This window comes from Monodelphis domestica, chromosome 6, assembly GCF_027887165.1.
Source record: "Monodelphis domestica isolate mMonDom1 chromosome 6, mMonDom1.pri, whole genome shotgun sequence".
In the NCBI taxonomy this organism is placed as follows: Eukaryota; Metazoa; Chordata; class Mammalia; order Didelphimorphia; family Didelphidae; genus Monodelphis; species Monodelphis domestica.
Genome location: NC_077232.1, coordinates 266,332,155 through 266,346,621, shown reverse-complemented (window position 1 = coordinate 266,346,621; position 14,467 = coordinate 266,332,155). Strand labels below are relative to the sequence as shown.

Sequence of the window (14,467 nt, the reverse complement as noted above, 5' to 3'; positions counted from 1 at the left end):
TGTATTTTATATTAAAAATAAAGTGGTCGCCAGGGAAAAATTCCCAAATATGAAATATACCCAAGTCAGCTGGGTTTTTATGGAGATTTTAATTAATACAAGTAAAGAATTAATGAGAGAGAGAGAGAGAGAGAGAGAGAGAGAGAGAGAGAGAGAGAGAGAGAGAGAGAGAGAGAGAGTAAGAGGAAATAATGAGAAAAGGGCTAGGCCAGCCTAGGCTTTAAGCCTTAAGAGAGAGATCAGTCAGTCTTTAATCCACTCACCACAAGATTTGTCCCAAGCAAGATTCTAGTGTTCAGAGAGACCCAGTTACTCCAACTAGTCCAAGCTCCAAATCAGCTGTGGCAAACTGAATTCCCAGAGGCCTTTTCTGACCTCCTTTTAAAGAGAATTTTCTCCTATGCCACCTCCCCTAAGTTCTCACATCTACCACTCACAGTAGACATTTTCCAAAGGACAGACCATTTGTAATTCACACCTGAGTAGACTAAACTTTTGAGTAAGTTCACACCTCTTTGCCCCTTACAAGTTTGCAAGTTGCCTGATCTTCATAGGTACTTAGCACCTTCCTAAAAATAGACTTAGCTTAAGGCTTTTGCTTCACTATAAGTATGAGTTAAGTACTTTTTCATTGTTCAGTAAAGAGTTTACAACTTTATCTTCACCTAAAGTATGCTTAAGTATGGGTGGAGTAGAGTTCTCACATTCCTGATCTAAATCCCTTCATTGTTTAAAATGGGGAATGGTCTTAGCCAAGTGTTCTGAAGTAGGGTCTGAGAATTTTTAAGATTCACATATAAGAAGGATGTAGAAAATATCACCTGCCTAAAAATACCCTAAGTCCTAATCCTACTGCTTCCAGACCACAAATATGAATATGAATTCGAATCTCACCAGAATCCAAAGTCTGGATCAGAAAGCCAAAATCCAAAGAGCCAAAGATGCTGAAAAATCACCAAGAACCTTCAGCACACACAAGGCCAAGACTGCCAAGAATAAATCCAAGAATTCTCCAAGCAATGAATGAGCTCAAGAATGAAGAGAGCAAATCTCTCTCAGGCTCCTGCTTATATACAGTTTTCTCCATCCATCAGCTCGCCTCATCACATCTCAGGAATCATTCACAGGCTTTCAATTTGCCTAGCACTGGGGGGGGGGGGGGAGGTAGTGCTTGTGGCTTGTTAGGCGTGAACTTTCTTTGTTAGTGACTTACTAAATGTTAAGTAAGGATACTTTACATTCTTGATTGATTAACTTAAAATAGACAAAGGGAATAAAAATTCCTTTCACACTTCCATTTAGGTATGTGTATGTCCTTATGTTTATGTGTATGTATACATATATATTTTTATGTATCAAGTAGACACTTTTTTAAAATTATGAAAGCTTTATTTTGGTAGTCAGTTTGAAGCAAAATTTCTTCCTATGGTCCTCCAAAAGAGATAGGTGGAAAACTCAGACTTTAAGTTTATGGACCTATTGTTTTCCTTAGTCAACAATCCAGTGGTGAAATAATTAGAAAACTCCTTCTCAACTTTACATACTTAGGTGCTGCGGTCAGGATCCAACCTCACTGAAGACTCCAGGGTTCCCAATTGGTGGTGAACGATCAGTCAAAATAAATAACAAATGGAAGACAGCTTAATCATTTTGGTCATGGGACTTCTTTGCATCTTGACAGCTGCTCTGCCATTCCCAGGCTTGGTTTTTATTTTTATACCCATTTTCTTGGCATGCAGATTACATTACCTAACACACATGTTCAAAGAGAGATAATTGGAAAAGTGATACATTAACTTTTAACAAATCACTTGATTAACATTCTATATTTTGTATTGTGATTACAGACAGAATACAAGATAAATGATTTCATCACAGGTGGCTTACTAGGGAGTTTCTGAGTTACTGATTTATATAATTGAGTCACTGAGGCATATTGAAGCTTAGCGTACCTGTACTGTAACTGTGTGTATGGGCCTCTATGATTGATTTGTGTGCTGGCTTCATGAGAATAGGCTTCTGTGAGTGGGAAAGTTTTGGGCTTGGCCTGTAGCTATGGTTTTGCTGGGAATTATGTACCTAAATGAAAGTTAACCCATGATAGTCTTTTTGGGATTGGGTTTAAGGGTCGGATCTTTTGGTGATGTTTTGGGGAATCAGGGTACATGTGTTTTGCTCTTGCATTATTTCTTTTGAGAATAGGGGGAATAATAATCATGTCAATTCATAGGTAAGGGGCATTGATGAAAGAAGTCATGTAAAGGGGATAGAGTGGGCAGTCACATCTCTCCAAGGACCACTCTGTGGTCTCTCCAGTTACCAAACATGACTTTGTCAAGGTGTCATGCTCTGATGGCCCCCAGCACTTAGGTAAGAACTATCTTTGCCACCCCTCCACATGGCTCAGCAATAGACCAATATCTGGGGTGTTTGATGGAATATATTCCATTTTAAGAAATATCTAGATCCTTGAGGAATGGTATTCACCTTCATGAACTATGAACTTCAAAGCAAAGCTGGTGCCTTTGGAGCTATTACAGGAAGATATAATTACAAGGAAGACCTGGCTCTGGTTTTAGGCTAGCTTGAAATCGAAGGCAAAATCCCAGACCTCCCCTTCCCTAACCCTAGTCCTAAAACCACAAGACCAAAATATGGCTTCATTCCTTCTTGTGTCATTTTAGCAGACCCTAAATAAAAGAGGTGACATCTATATTATATATATATGTATATACATAGTATATAATATGTATATTTCATTTATTCAATATAGGACTTGATCAGCAGAAGAGATTTTACCAGAATAAAGTGCTTGCATTTGAATAAGAGAAATAAAGAGAAATATTTCAGAACCCTAATGTCATCATAAGTCATAGAAGGAATTAAATAAGACAGAGGATCAATTAAGTACAAATTGTGTATTTACACGTTCTCTCTCTGTGTGTGTCTCTCTGTCTCTCTCTGACTCTCTCTCTCTTAGAATGTGAGTTTCTTGAGGGAAGGAGATGTTTTGTGTCTTAGTATTCTCAGGGCTTAGAATAATGCCTGGTACATAAAAAGGGTTTAATAAATGCTTTTTAATTGATTGATTGATTGATTAATTGATCTGCTCAGTCATATTTGCTCATTTCTTTACCATAAGCATAAGAAGAGAAAGATCACTATAAGCCTAGTCAAGGAAAAAGAGTACAGAAACATAGGCAGATGGGAAATGAGTATCAGGCAACCTAATTGGCATGATAGAGCAAAATTCAGACTGGTACATTTTAAATCATTCAAGATGAAACATTCTTCTGAATTCCTCTGGTCTCAAATATCATCTGGTCAATATTCTTGTACCTTTTGAGCTGGTGATATATATATATATATATATATATATATATATATATATATATATATTTAATCCTCATGCTCATATGTTTTGCATGATAATACATGTATAACCCAGATCCAGTTGCTTACTATCTCCAGGAAGCAGAGGGAAAGAAGGAAGGGAGACAATTTGGATCATATAACTTCAGAAAACTTGTGTGGAAATTTGTTATTATATGTAATTGGTAAAAATAAAATATTTTTGTAAAAAAAAAACCTTTATGGCCCATCTTAGAATAAATACTATGTATTGGTTCCAAGGTAGAAGAGCAGTAAGGGCTAGGCAATGGAAGTTAAATGACTTGCCCAAGATCATATAGCTAGGTAGTATCTGAGGCCAGATGTAATGTATTTTTAAAATAAAATTTTGTTGGTGTATTTTGTTTTTATGTTACCTTCATTCTCCACATCTTCCCAATTCTCTATTATGAAGAATTTTCTTTTGAGAGATTGGAATTCTTTTTTTTTATTTGTATACTATCAGTTAAATCCCAAAGATAAAAAAAAGTGCAATCATGGTGTCAGACAAAGCAAGGAAATTACATCAATACTTAAACCAGAATTATAACCTTAATTAGATATGAACCAATGTCTATATTAAATGCATGTGCTGTAAATAGCACAAGATTTATAATCATAAAGAAAAAGATAGCTGAATTGCAAACAGTCACAACTAGCAAGAAATTTTACAAATTCAACAGAAAAATAAAAAATAGAGAAATATGGGACTAAACAACTTGTAGAATTTAGAGCTGGAAGCTTTGTGGCCTTATGAATGGCAACTTAAATAATTTATATACTTCTCAGCATCATATTGTGGGAGAGCTTTGAGGTGAAACCCCAGATTTGGGACAGAAGGATGCAAGACTCCAAAACTTAGTTTAAAAATAAGAAGAGAAATTTATTAATTTGGAAGCCATGTTGAAAGGCCAGAATACAGTATGCAGTTTTGACACATTGCCTCTCCAAGGAAATAGGGTATGGGGATTTTATGCCCCAGTATCAACTGGGTTTTTGGGAAACCCAAGTTTGCCACTGTTCCTTGGTGAAATACCTTAAGGGGAGTCCCAGACTGACCTTGTTCCATACTGAAACAATAGACCTTAAGTACTTAATGATCCCTGTTTAGGTGGGACCAGTAGATATAATCAAATATTAAGTACCCTTTTTGTCTTAGAAGTTTCTCCCATTTCATCAAAGTCCTCTCCTAGGTCCTTGGCTGGACTCTTCCTTTTGTATCCATTGTAAGCCTTTCCCTGATATTCTAGTCTTGGATTTCTCATTTCCTTATAGCCATTGTAAAGCCCAACAATCATACTTCCCAGTCCTTAGTTCCCCAAAACATATATAAGATCCTTATGTTTTATTGTTCTTTGGAAAATCATCTGGAGTGGTTATTCTCTCAGAAACACAGTTCCCAGAGCCCCCAGGGTCTATATAGTATTTAGCATTTGGCTCTGTGTAGCCGCTGATTATTAAGGATGTATCTCTTTCCTGATTAAAGATTTGGTTTTATAACTACTTTAGTGGTTCTATGTTTTGCCAAGTCAACTCTGGATAAGAAAAGGAGGATGGGGTGAATCAGGAATGAGGTAATTCACTGAGATTGAGAGTATAAAGGATGATCTGTGGAATTCAAAGGATGATTAGATTAGGTCCTACCCAGGATGCTCATCAGAGTGGAATAAGGAGGTACATATCTATGTTAACTGAAGATCTAGAGGAAAGTCCAAAGGGGTGCAGGATGCTCCTAGAAAGGAATCAAAGAATGTTTTTTTTAATAAATGAAAAAGATATAGAAGCGGGAAAAAAAATCAGCAAAACTAATCAGTAAATTGTAACAATCTGATAGTATATGTAATATTCCACATGAATCAATCCATTAGCTCTGCAAAGGAAATGGGACAGCTATCTTCTCATACCTTTTCTTTGGGATCAAGCTTATTCTTTGGTAATTCTCAATATTAATTTTCAATTTTTTTGAGGTTATTCTATACATTTAGGTTGTTGTATATTGTTTTCTTGGCTCTGCTTATATCACTGCACAAGTTCATGGAAGTCTTTCCCTGCTTTTTTGGTATTCATCACACCTATTATTTGTTAGAGAAAAGTGATTCACTATTTCATTCATGTACCATGATTTATTCAGCCATTCCTGAGTTGATGGACATCTACTTTGCTTCCAGTTCTTTGCTACCACAAAAAGTGGTGTATGTGAAACTTTTCATTTTACCAATATACTCTTTAAGTTGAAGTATACAGATATTTTAATCACTATATTTATATAATTCCAAATTGCTTTCCAGAATGGCTATACTAATTGCAGATTGGTCAACTATGTCTATCTTTCCAAAACACTTTCAATAGTAACTTCTTTTTTGTCATGTTTGACAACTTTTTGCATGTGAGGTGAAAAGCTTCAAAGTTGTTTGATTGGGGGCAGCTGGGTAGCTCAGTGGATTGAGAGCCAGACCTAGACACAGGGTCCTGGTTCAAATCTAGCCTCAGCTGTGTGACCCTGGGCAAGTCACTTAACTCCCATTGCCTAGCCCTTACCACTCTTCTGCCTTGGAACCAATACACAGTATTGATTCCAAGATGGAAGGGAAGAGGTTTTTTTTTTTTAATTGTTTTGATTTATATTTCCATTATTATTGGGGTTTTGGACCATTTAAAAAATATGGAGCCTGAATTGATTCAAGTGAAGTGAGCAGAACCAGAAAAACATTGTACACAGTAACAGCAGTATTTTTTTTTTGATGAACAACTGTGAATGGCCAAGTTATTCTCAGCAACACAGTGATCTAAGACAAAAATGATGAAAAATGCCATCTGCCTTCTGAGAAAGAACTGGTGGAGTCTGAATGCTGATTGAAACATACTATATTTTTTCTTTTCTTCTTTCTCTCTTTCTCTTTTTTCTCATTCTTTCCTCCTTCCTTCCTTCCTTCCTTCTTTCTTCTTTCTTTCTTTCTTTCTTTCTTTCTTTCTTTCTTTCTTTCTTTCTTTCTTTCTGTTCTTTCTTTCTTTCTTTCTTTCTTCTTTCTTTCTTTTCTTTCTTTCTTTCTTTCTTCCTTCCTTCCTTCCTTTTTCTTTCTTTCCTTCTTTCCTTCTTTCCTTCTTTCTCTTTCCTTCCTTCCTTCTTTCTTTCTTTCTTTCTTTCTTTCTTTCTTTCTTTCTTTCTTTCTTCTTTCTTTCTTTCTTTCTTTCTTTCTTTCTTTCTTTCTTTCTTTCTTCTTTCTTTCCTTCTTTCTTCTTCTTTCCTTCTTTCTTTCTTTCTTTCTTTCTTTCTTTCTTTCTTTCTTTCTTTCTTTCTTTCTTCTTTTCTTTCTTTCTTTCTTTCTTTCTTTCTTTCTTTCTTTCTTTCTTTCTTTCTTTCTTTCTTTCTTCTTTTCTTTTTCCTTCCTTCTTCCTTCCTTCCTTCCTTCCTTCTTCCTTCCTTCCTTCCTTCCTTCCTTCCTTCCTTCCTTCCTTCCTTCCTTCCTTCCTTCCTTCCTTCCTTCCTTCCTTCCTTCCTTCCTTCCTTCCTTCCTTCCTTCCTTTCTTCCTTCCTTCCTTTCTTTCTTTCTTTCTTTCTTTTCTTTCTTTCTTTCTTTCTTTCTTTCTTTCTTTCTTTCTTTCTTTCTTTCTTTCTTTCTTTCTTTCTTTCTTTTCTTTCTTTCTTTCTTTCTTTCTTTCTTTCTTTCTTTCTTCTTTCTTTCTTTCTTTCTTTCTTTCTTTCTTTCTTTCTTTCTTTCTCTCTCTTTCTTTCTTTCCCTCTCTCTTTCTTATTCCCTCTCTCTCTTCTTCTTCTCTTCCTTCTTTTTTTGTTAAATTTTTTCCCATAAAATGATTAATATGGAAAAAAAGTTTCACATAATTGAACATGTAAAATCTGTAACATCTCAGGAAGGGGAGGGGAGGGAACAGGAGATGGAGAGTAGGAAAGAGGGAGAGAATTTGGAAATCAAAATTTTAAAGAAATGAATGTTAAAAATTGTTTTTACATGCAATCCAGGGAAGTAAAATATATTTTTAAAAAATTAAAATTTAGATCTCTTCACACCTTTGTATGTGAATGTCTACCCTTAAGTGAAGAAGGGCCTTAAAAATCTTCTCTGGATCCCACCAATTCAATTCCAATGTTGCTGGCATGAGTTCTGCAGCCATGTGTTCTGAGAAATACATCTTATCAATAAAAATGGCGTAATCAGTTTTTTCACTTGAGTATAAAGAAATGTGGGAGCACAAAATTAGTCTTGCAATGGAAATTGTTAGGCTTGTATATTCTCTAGGCTGAGATTTCCATACAATTTTACTTTGTTCATTCAGTGCTGCATCTGTGAAGGTGACCCCCAGCTTCCTTTCCTTCTAACACTGCTTCAGTGGAGAGGAATTATTTTGTAAAAATCATTTTCCAAAATGGTCTGATGCCCTGAATATTTATCTTAATTCAATCCCGAACATTATTATGAACATTCAGAAGCCAAACCATTCATCTTAACTTAAACCTTCAATTAAATTCCACAATGCAAACCTCCTGGCACTAGAAAAGCATTTCATGTTTATAAACTAAACCTAGGACCAGAAAAAGTGAGGAAGGTTGGGTTTTTTTTTTCATTTTTTATGAGAGTCCTCTTTCTGACATCACATTGGCAGTAGTTGTGATTGGCTGCTACAGAACAAAAAATAGTTTATATCCAGCAGGAACGGATGAGCAGAGGAAAAATTAAATCTGTGTCCACTCATTCACTCCTGCTGGCTTGTCCGCCCAACTCAGCGCTGCAGAAGGGTGAGTTTTACTCCACTGATTTGGAATGGGGTGAGAGGGAGGGAGGCTTTGGTTTTGGTTTCTTAATGTCAAATTCTGAAATCTTTTTCTTTTCTAGAATGCAATGTAATTTAGGGATTTTTTGGTTGTATCTTCTTAATTTTTAGAGTGTGTCCACAAGGATGTGTTCTTCCATCTAAAGCCCAAACTCCTTGATGAAAGAATCAAAAGTTCACTTGGAAATCACTGATCTGATTCTTGCTTCTGTGTTACCAATCCTCATTTGTGATCTTCCCTTTCCCTTCTTCCACTAATCATTCCTGTAGTGCTAATTTGATACAACCAAAGAAAAGGGGGAAGAAAGCTGTCTTTGCATTTCATTATGCCATAGACTTCAACCTATTATGCATCAAATGTTTCAAAAATTATATTCTGAGCACTGTGGTAGGCCCTGGGGACACAGTGATAGAGTGAAAAGTCCTTTAATTAGGGAGCTTACAGGATAAAATGCTGCATACTCCCCTTTCCAATGATATGCTTAGAGATGTATACGTGCAGTCTTGGCATTTCATCTATGGACACAGGTATTGTAGGTTGATTGTTGCCTTTTAGATCTTGTTTCCCAATGTATGCCTTGTTTTTGTCTCTTGTTTCATCTAAAAGCTTTCTTAATTGAAATCAATTCCATTTTAGTCAACTTTTTCTCAGTGACAAGTGACAAGTGGCGAAAAGAGGAAATAGGGCAGCCCATACCTTGGTGCACTGAAGAGTTTACTGGGAAATGCAACATTTATGCAGATAAATATAATATAAGGTAAGGGGGGGGGGAGAGTCCAGAGAGCCAACATGATTTAGACAGAAAGCCAACTGACACCTGGGGAGATCAGGGAAAAGGACACCAGAGAGATGATACAAGCTACCCTTTGAATGAAAATAGGATTGTGATGGGCTGAGATGAGGAGATTATGCTCTTAAGGACTGAATGCATGCACACTATTTCCCAATAAAAATAAAATAGAGCTCTCTTAAGGCTCCAAAACTAGACTGGCATCCATTTATTGAGACTTACATGTCATATTGACAAGTTTGCATTTTATTTTATAGACAATAAAAAAACCCTGCCACTGCAGAACTTTTAAGCAAGACTATACAATGTACAGGCCAGCCCTGTACATTAACAAGACAATTTGGGCATCTGCCCAGCACTCAGGGTGACAGATGAGATGACTGGCTTAGTGGTTTGAGAATCAGGCCTAGAGACCAGAAGTCCTGGGTTCCAGTTTAGCCTTTACCTCTTCCTAGATATGGGACCCTGGGCAAGTCACGTAACTTTAGTTGCCAAATTCTTACTGCTCTTCTGCCTTAGAACTAATGCTTTGTATTGATACCAAGACAGAAAGCAAGGGTTTAAAAAAAAAAAGAAAGAAGTTAAAGATCTGAACCAATGACTGTGCAAGTAAAAAGAAAGTTAAAAAGAGAGAGAGATTCTGGAGACACAACTGGCAGAACTTAAAATTTATTTACATTTGAGATAAAGGGTAGATAGAAAGACCAAGGTTGATTCTGGGGTTTGGAGCCTAATTTGGAGGAGGGCTAGGTTTGCAGCTGCTTTCAAAGGTACAGGTTGGAATTGTTAAGTTTGAGATGCTTGTGGGACTTCCAAACAGAGATCCAGGAATGCATCATCACTACCACCCCATACATGGAAGGAGCAGAGCAAATTCTTTTCAAAACCATATTCTAGGTTATTGGTATTTGCCCTTAAAAGCATATATCTTTTCCCTCTTTATATCTTTTCCCTCTTTTCTAGATAACATTTTTCCTAATCTCCAAAGCTACTGGAATGTTTTTTAAACCCTCACCTTTTGTCTTAGAATTAATACAGAGCATTGGTTCCATGACAGAAGTGTGTTAAGGGCTAGAAAATTGGGGTAAAGTGACTTGTCTAGGGTCTGAGGTCAAATTTGAATCCAGGACCTCCAATCTCTAGGCTTGGCTCTCTATCCACTGAGTCACCCTGTGGCCCCTAGAACTATTAGAATATTAAAAATCAAAATAAAATCAGCTACCTTCATTGTGTGTATTTATTTTGCATATATTTTCTTATATTTATAACATCCCACCTATGGGTTACTTCTCAAACTTGCATTTGCACTCAGAGGGCAGCTGTTGTCTCAGATTCAGTATTTCTAAAACTGTAACTCATGAGAACTGTTATGATAGGAATTTGGTGAGAAATGAACAAAAGGGAAATGTTGCAAAGCCTTCATTCTTTATCACAGAACACATCTGCGAGTTTCCAATTAAGGGGCAGTCAGATAGCACAGTGGATAGAGCATGAGGCCTGGTGTCCAGGGAAACTAGTCTCAGACCCATCCCAGCTATGTGATCCTGGGCAAGTCACTTAATGTCAAACTTTAAAAAAGAAAAAGGAATAAAACAATAGGTACAATTAATTTTTGTTGTTATTCATTTGGGTCCAACTCTTCATGATCCAATAGACCATAGCTATCCATGGGGTTTTCTTGGCAAAAATGATTCACCATTTCCTTTTCTAGTGCATCATTTTGTCAGACAATCAGAGGTTAAGTGACTTGCCCAAGGTCACATAGCTAGCAACTGTCTGAGGCTGGATTGAACTTTCTGATTCCAAGCTAGCACTCTATCCATTAAGTCAACCATCTATCCCCTATGCATACAGAAGTTAAGTGACTTGCCCAAGGTCACACTAGGATGTGACTAAGATCAGATTTGAACCCAGACTTTCAATCTACTGAGCCACAGAGCTGACAACACCTCCTCTCCACCAACCAGCAGCGCTGTTAAACCTTTTTTCCCTCTTTCTATTTACATTCAACGTTTTTTCATCACATTATTTATTACAATAGGCTCTATTACCTTGGTGGGGAACGTAAAAAAACAAACAACCTCATTAGTGTGGAATATTTACTTTCTAGCCCTCTGCGCTGTCTTGAATCTAGTCCCAGTGTTCAAAGCCTGTTCTTTCACTTACAGAAAATTGAATCTTAGTTCCACCCATTCCATATAGAAGAAGAAACTCTCCTCTCTCCCGCCTTCAAATTACATCAGTGCCTAGAGAAATCCCTCCTCACCCAGGACACTGGGTGTGTGGATACTGAAAAGCTGGAAAAGTGCTTCCAAAACATTCTCCTATTCCACTGTCCTCATATGCCTGCAGTCACTGGGATTGTATTTAACTGGGAGCCTCCACTAAAGCTTTACCCAGAGACTTCTTTGTGCTGTGTAAATATGTCTAGCTCTGAGTGTGGTTGTGAAGAAGAACTGAGTCAATTGTTGAGTACCAGACTGCCCGGCTTCCTGCTGATGCATTCTGGGGGAATGGCAACATTCACAGAAAGAACTGCTGCAGAGTTTCAGAGGGGCTGCAGTTTGGTGGATAGGTAGAGGGAGTGCAATCACCACTGAAATTGCAGATCTTCAAAATATTTAAATATTTCTTGGGAAATGATCATTTGTCATTGCTAAAGCATTGGAAACTACAGTTTTGTTGTGTTTCTTTTTCATACAAGAGAAAATGTACTCATTTAGCTTTTCCAAATAAGTATTATTCAAACTTCTTGGAACCCTATGAAATAAAAAAACAAAAAGTAAATAGGATCTTCCATATCTTCCCCCACCCATGTAAGGGATAAAAGAAACTGTATAAGAATATCATTGCCAAAGTCCACATGATATACTACGAAATGTATAATTTGGATTGGTTGGATAACTTTTTTTTTAATCCTTACCTTAGAATCAATACTGTCTTAGAATCAATACTGTGTATTAGTTCCAAGGCAGAAGAGTGATAAGGGCTAGGCAATGGGGGTTAAAGGACTTGCCCAAGGTCACACAACTTTCAGAGGCAAGATTTAAACCCAGGACCTCCTATCCCTAGACCTGGCTTTCTATCCACTGAGCTTCTTAGCTTCCCCTTATTCTTTTCAATTATAAGGTTCAAATATGACCCTCTTCCCTCCTTTTTCTTATCTCAAATCATCACTTTTTATCTCAAATAAAAACATGAGCTTTCTGTCACTACTTCCTCCTCTACCCCCATCTCACATAGTAAGGTGGCCCTTCTTGCTAAGGCAAAGTCTTCTTTCTCCCCGCCCCCCCCCCCATTTTTTATTGTCATGCAGAATATACTTCCATATTGGTCACTGTTGTAAGAGCAAACTCATATACAACCAAAACCCCCAAACAAAACCATAAATACACTGATATGAAAGACGACTCCCACAGTTCTTTCTCTGGAGGTGGATAGCATCCCCATCATGTCTTTTCAGGATTGTCCCAATCAGTGCATTGCTGAGAGTAGCCAAGTTTACACAGATGACCAACATCCAGCAAAGCCTCCTTTCTATTTTGCACAGATGACCCCATTCCATCCTTCCTCCTCCAATAAAATATCCCTCTGTATCATTCACTTATTTTTCAGTTTCTTCCTATCTATTAGTTGCTTCCCTCCTGCCTACAAAATGTCTCTCTCTCCTCAATGCTCCAGAAACCATCACTTGACCCATCCTACCTTGATACCTTTTGTTTCCTTTGTCTCCTTTTTATGGTTAAACTCTTTGAGAAGCCCAATTTGGGAATTAGATGCTTCTACTTCCTTTCCTTTCATCCTCTTCTTAATCCTCTACAATCTGGCTTCTTTTCATCATTCAGCTGAAACTACTTCTCTCCAAAGTTATCAACAATATTTCTATTGTCAAATATAATGACCCGTTCTCAATTCTCACCCTTCTTGAACGCTCTGCAGCCTTTCCGATTGTCATTCAATCTCTTCTCCTAGATGCCTTTTTCTCTCTAGTTTTTCATGATACTACCCTTTCCTGGCTCTCGTATCTGACTGCTCCTTCTCTCTCTTCTTTGCTAATTCTTCATGCAGGTCAGAAACTGTCTCTATACTTGGTGACCTCATCAGTTCCCAAGGATTTGATTACCATCTGTATGCTAATGTTCCTACTTTTCCAGACTTTACCTCTTTGCTGAATTTCTGTCTCATATCTCCAACTGTCTGTTGGGCATCTTAAACTGGATACCCTGTAGGCATGTTAAAGTCAACATGCCCCAAACTAGACTCATCATTTCCCCCTCCTTCTTCATAATTTCCCTTTTATTGCTGTTGTTAAGTCCCAGGACTTAAAGGTAGTTGGTGTCTGCTAGTTCTAGATTTTAGCTGTCAGCTTTCTTGGTCTTCCTCAATGTAATTAATTCCCCACAGTTCCCTAAGCTTTGCAGGGTGGCTGTTGTTCTTCCACTGTCTTGACAAAGCTGATTGCCTAGAAGAAGTTCTGTGGGCAGCTTCATTCCTCAGAGCCAAGAGAAAGGAAGAGATTGGGCAGCTGGCAAGGAAGCAAATGAGTCTGTGAGCTCCTTATGTCCTTTCTACATGAAGGACTTCACCCATGTGGGTTTTATATTATACAACAGTCCATAGTTTAGTTGAAAAATCTTTGCTTCTATTCTTTGAAATCTCAACCCTAATACAAATATGATCTGAACTATGAAAATTCACACTAACACAAGCATTACTCTCCTAGCAGAAATGACTGCCATTGCGATGAGCCAAGTCTCTATAGAGCTGGGTTCCTCCCAGAATTTTCCCATTATTATCCTGTATCCTTTGTCTTTTCTTTACTACAAGGGCTAAGTGAACAAGAAAGTCTAGGTTGGGGGTGGAGACAAAGCCTTTTTATTTTTTGTTCCCCATTGGTTTGGGGAAGAATTTTCTTAGGGGTTTTTTGTTTTTGTTTTTGTTTTTTTGATTTGTATAGACTTTTTTTTGGGTCTGGGCTTGTGAGTTCATCAAGGTGGGGAGTTCCCAGTATAGAGTTTGCTTGTTTGTTTGTTTGTTTGTTTTTACTGAGGCTCAACACCAACTCAAGAGTAACTTAGAATTACCACCAGCTTTTCCCTATTTGCATGTTCAGGTAGATAAAGAAAGAGAGTAAGTTTCTGGTGTCCAAATGGTAAATCAGAACATATTTTCTCATAGGACCTTTATTATAGTTAATATGCTCAGTTACATCGATTAATCAACAATTAATCACTTCATAAACACTCATTAAGCAGGTCTGCTACATACTTGGCATTATGCTAAGAGCTGAAGATACAAAGAAGGCAAAAGAGAGTCCCTATCCTCAAGGAGCTCCCAGCCTAATGTGGGAGATAGCATGCAAACAACTATGCACAAACAAGTTATATATGAATGTTAAATAATCAACAGAGGGAATTATGGGAGGTAGTGGTTAGGAGGAGAAAGTGGCAGAAGGCATATGGCTAATATGAAAAGAGAAGAAGGGGAGAAGAGGGAGT

General features: G+C 37.4%; 1 protein-coding gene across 3 annotated transcripts in view; it reads left to right on the top strand.

Annotated features, from left to right (window-relative positions):
* Positions 1 to 14,467, top strand: part of IBSP (integrin binding sialoprotein) — a 231,392-nt gene that overhangs the window by 205,258 nt on the left and 11,667 nt on the right. The window contains exons 1-2 of one of the 3 annotated variants that reach the window (XM_007495917.3): positions 8,069 to 8,143; positions 8,816 to 8,936. The gene's annotated coding sequence lies outside the window, so the exon portion shown is untranslated. Of the gene's footprint in view, positions 1 to 8,068; positions 8,144 to 8,815; positions 8,937 to 14,467 lie in introns of those variants that run through there. The other 2 variants (XM_007495918.3, XM_056803176.1) reach the window with 2 other exon arrangements.